The sequence below is a fragment of the Phasianus colchicus genome, chromosome 5 (genome assembly GCF_987193195.1).
Source record: "Phasianus colchicus chromosome 5, bPhaCol1.hap1.1, whole genome shotgun sequence".
Taxonomy (NCBI): Eukaryota; Metazoa; Chordata; class Aves; order Galliformes; family Phasianidae; genus Phasianus; species Phasianus colchicus.
In genome coordinates this window covers 35180455-35185884 of record NC_143440.1, presented here as the reverse complement: position 1 = coordinate 35185884, position 5430 = coordinate 35180455, and positions in this window count along the sequence as shown.

Below are 5430 nucleotides of genomic sequence, written 5' to 3'. Positions count from 1 at the left end.
GTGAGAAGACACGGCTCTTACTGTAATCACCTTTCAGATACTGGAAGAGAGCAATAACGTCTCCCCTCAGCCTTCTCTTCCCCAGACTAAACAGCCCCAGTTCCTTCTGTCACTAATATATAATTATAGAAATATATATAATCAAGCCACTGTGCATTCTACGGCAGTGTAACCTTAACCTGCTCTGATTTACATTCACAATGTAAAGAATGTATCTTCACTGACAGTAAAGTGTCTTAGAGAGATAATTCTATTAGTGGCACTCAAAGGCTTGATCCTAAATATTTACTTCCAAATAAAATACATTTGAACAAGATTAAAATACTACATATCATATCAGATGACTGAGACGTCAGAGTTGTCTGTATTCTCATTAGATGTTCCAGTTATTGAATCCTCCACTAATGGGACTACAAAGTTTCTAGTGACACAGAAGAAATGCACATTAATAAGAAATCCTTGTGTTTCACCCAAACTGAAAACTAATTCTAAAGAAAGTGGAACAAAACACATACGTTATCCTTGTCAGATGCTTTCTTCCTTTTAGCAGCAATCACACTGTGTTCATGTTTGGCTCTAACAGACAAAGCTGCAATAGCAGGCTGTTCTGCTGGGGGGCCAAGACAGGAGCTGAGGCAGCAGGACAACAGGAACAATGTCTTGGATGACTGGTGGCACAGTTGCATGGTAGGAGAACAAGGAGAGCAGAGCACATCTGGGAACAGTCAGTTAACATGTTGGGACAGAATACAAAAGCCCATAAGCATTGAGGCAGGTGTGGGGTCAAGCAGGGTCGCATCAGTGAGGTACGCAGCCAAGCTACGACCAAGGCCAATTGCCCAGCTTAAATGCAGCTCCTGAGTGAAAAGGGTCAGCCTCTGCTAATGCTTCTCATATCCCTTTCTCAAACAGCTCATCAATTCAAGGCCACACAGCTGCACTGCCATTGCTGGCTCTAAGCCCAGGCATCCAAAACCCCAGGAGGAGGCTGTAACACCAGACTCCTCTTGTTTATTCTTTTCTATACCCTGATTACTGCTAGTAAGTGAGAAACCAAAGAAACTTACAATCTGGGCACTACTGCAAGAGACACCTGTAAGTCACTAGGGTGAGCATTTGTATTCTTATTTACTTTAGTCACCCCACATATGCATCAAACACATATTCTAAAGCCTTCTTGCTATCTCTCTGTAAACCTTTGGTTATTCAATCAGTTACCTATAGATTAGAGGATCAATTTAATCTCAAGCTGAGAAAAGCCATTAGCTATCTATGAAAGTTGTGCTCAGTTCTGTCTGTCCATTTCTTATCCAATGCTCATATAAATTAAAGTTTTTTATTTTTGTAAATATAAATAAAATACAGTGCTCACCTGTTTCTGGTTGTTGCCTTCATGAGCTCAGAATTTTTCAAGCATGAGATAGAAATGCGGTCTAAGAGCTTTTATTTTGAATGGAACATGCATGCTGATAAAATGTTATGATCAACTATGTTTTTTAAATTTAAATGATGCTATCTTAATATTTTAATCATTACAAAGATACTGCAACATCCCTTTTTTTTTTCCTCATCAGATAATGAAGCTCTAGAGTAATTGTTACTTTATGGTATGTCCTCATATTCAAGTAATTCCGCTGATTTCTGCAGTCTGTTAATCAGCTTCTAAATTCTGCAAATTAGTAACACACTAAGTGCATTGTGATCAAATTCACCTGAAAAAGGCAGATATAAATCCTTGCAATTCGAAGTGACACCCATAGCTCAGGGCATTAGCACTGGATTAGACTTACTATACAGTGTAATTGTTTATGCTGTTTTGCAGTGTAATACAGACAAGGCTACACAATCAAAGCTTTCACAGACATAAACAGACATCACACACTGTAATTATATTTGTCTGCAAGATTATAATAATCATAGATGGCAGGTATTACAAAGCAGTTCTTTTTTTTTCTGGTTAACCCATTCAGTATATTCTTAGTCCAAAAGCAGTTTTCAATAAGGCAAAGGCAAAGCCCTGTTTTTTTCTATATTCTTGTGATTAGAGTTTTCTATAACAGACGTAAAAATAAAATATTAATTTATTTTTTGCCTTTTCACCTATGTTATAATGATAATATTTCCTTTTGGTTCAAATCTCCTCTTTGACTTTTTTTCTTAAAAGTTGAAAGTGAATTACCCTAAAACCATCTCAGAAATGATTCTCACGTTAAAAAGTTTTATGACTTACAATTAGCACAGTGTCATATCGTATCATAATCTGTAAGCTACTGAATGCATGGATGCATAATGCTGCTTATGTCAAATATAATAAGACCTACTTTGTTGTGCAGAGATAGCAAAAGGTATACACATCAAGGAATTGATGAAACTGAAAACAGTTTCAATAGAAATAGGAATAATAATAATAATAAAATAATAGGATAAAAAATAGGAATTTAGTCTATACTTCCATTTACTTTTGTGAAAAGAACCTTGACACCCTCTTGTGCAGACTCATTACTATGACAGTGATGAGAAACTGAAGGAATGTGAGGAGCAAAAGAACTAGAACTTGGTAGGATTTGGCTTATATCAGACATAAAAAATCTGGGAGGTGATCTAGAGGGAGAAGTTACAAAAAGTAGTTAAAACAGTTTGAGAAGTAGTATTTGATGTGTTATGCAGAGGAGTAAAAGGGCAGAATGGCATAAAACCAAGAAGCAATTTTTACTGACTAGGGAAAGTGACATGAATCAGAAATACCTCAGTATTATCATTCCTCTGCTCATTGTTGAACAAAATACTTCAGCAGTCTGAGAAGTACCATTGTATAGGAAAAAAAAAAAACACAAAACAAGCCTCTTCCAATTATTTCTAGGAATTATCACCTTGAGATTTTTCTGTATCCTTTGCAGGAAAATTTTTCTGTGTCTGGTTCTGGAAATACTGATGCCAGATACTTTCGGCATATCAGGTATCCCTAAATGGAACTGTAGCTTGATATATTTACCGTGAATTGCCTGAAAGGGTATTTTATATGATCTTATTAACATGAAGTATAATTAACAGAAGAGAACTGGTAACCCTATTATTATACTAAGAAAAAGATTTAATCAATTATTACAATGAATTGCTGTGTCTGTCCATATAAGTATCATATTTGTTACTGCAGTGTGGACTGTGAATATACTCCTGAGGTGTTATGACTGCCTAAGACAGTAAGTGATTTCAATGTTATCAATAAGTAATACTAACCTGATTAAAAGGTGGCCAAACACTTTTAATACAGTCATGCAGAGGCTTGTGTTAAAACAGTTTTTTTTTTTTTTTACTCTGAAGAGGCAGAGAACACATGTAGTATTATTATATAGGATTACTTTTTTTTTTTTTCTTTTTAATGAAAATAGTCTTAAACACATCAATGATAAAGATTTCAATTTTTTTTCAATGAGCTTTAGAAGAAGTGCCAGCATGAGAAGCAAAAGCAGTTTGTAAAACAATGTCTTTCTTTTAGCAACTTGCTTACATGCACTTTCTTTGGAGCATGAACTCCTACGTTTTATAAAAAACTCTGTTAATCTGATATTTAAAAAGTAGTGCAAAATGTTTCATGTAACTATATTTAAGCTTTAAATGTTTAGTACTTGCGTAAACTTCCCCACACACTTATCAGTCAGCACTTTTCTTTTAGGTCTGGCTGCTAATTAAATCACACAATTTTGCTTTAACAATGATCTTTTCCTACAGAAGCATAATCTTCCCAAAATAAGGAGGTTGCTTCCCCATGAAAAAAGACTGAAGTAAAACACAGATCTGCTGGATAGCTTCTGAAGGCTGACATAGGTTGCCCCACTGCTATACCAAATGTCTTCAACAACAGAGAGCCATTGTAAGGCTATTATTGCAGTGTTCTTGTCAATCTTGTTTGCCATAAGGACTTTCTGGCTCTCAGTGGTAACAATACAGTCACAACTACCTAATAGTTTGCTCCTGGAGCCTCTGATGTATAATGATTGTAACAAAAGTATGCAGTTTTCAGCTCTTGAGAAACACAGCTACCCAGAAGGAATACTTTCACAGTAGAAATTGGATTAGACAGTAAAAATGTGAAGTGACCCTCAGAAGTCTTTAAAAAACTGCAGCCATAAAAAAAACAAACATGCCACACATCCACTGAGTCATTATTTTCAAAATAAATGAGGTTTTATTACTTACTTTACAGCAAAAGAGACTAATAAAATGGAAGGACTTTGTGATATTATGGAAGCACCTGAAAAAGCTGAATAATATTTATTTCTTTGTAACTCCAAGGGTTATTATTGAAAATACTCTTTCAGCTGAAGCTGAGACACAGAATGTGAAAAAACACATTGGATTTCTGAACAGTATATGCTGATTTTCCTTCACAAAAAAAGTTAAGGCCTCAACACTTGTTAGTATACAACACTTTCCAACTGATTTCTCAGAATGAAAGTAGAATATTGTATTTATTTGTCAAAGTATTAAAGAAGCCTGTATCATAGCACTCAGTAATACATTTTCTGATATGGATATGGAATATACTTTGGCTATAATCCTAACCTGCATCTTTTTAAACTAGATCATAGAGTCAGCTTTCCAAGTCCTGTAAAATATAACATGATACAAATAGGAGAGGCTCCAAAATGAGTATAAAACTAACATTTATCATCATGTGAGGTTTGATGATGCTTGTTATTATTATATACATCATTTCATTGCTAATTAAAATATATTTCTAAGCTTGTTCATAGGAAAAGAAGTGAAATTAATACAAACTCAGTGGAAGGCATCACAAGATCCATTTCAATTAATGAAAAATAGAACACAGGGTTATTATTGTACATGTCTTGGATGTTGTTACATGACTGCTGATTAAGTTATGCTGCTCAAAACAAGGCAAAACACCAAAACATGAAAGTGCTTGAATATTTCCAATGACATTTAATAAGACTTTCAAGGATGCAGCTAATTTTAGCATGGTGTACAAAGCCAAGAATATTGGAGTAACCAAATGAAACTTGGCTAGAAAACATATAAGGGAATCGAAGGCATCTGAAAGCAATGCTCCATCTACATTTTCAGAGGTGTTTCAGTATCATTCTTGACTGACTTCTTATTCAGATTTTAGTCCGAATTTTAGCCTTTCACAAGATAAAAAGGTCATACTGAAAGGCCTGTAATTCCATAAGGATACTCCTTATGACCCTTCTTCCAGATAGGTGTCATACCAGCTATTCTCTAGTCATCTGGGACCTCTCCCACTCACCAGGATCACTGATCATAAAATCATAGAGAGGTTTGGATTGAAAGGGTCCCTTAAGATCATCTAGTTCCAACACCCCTGCTATAGGCAAGGACACTTCCCACTAGACCAGGTTACTCAAAACCCCATCTAGCCTTGAACACCTCCAGGGAGGGGGCATTCAC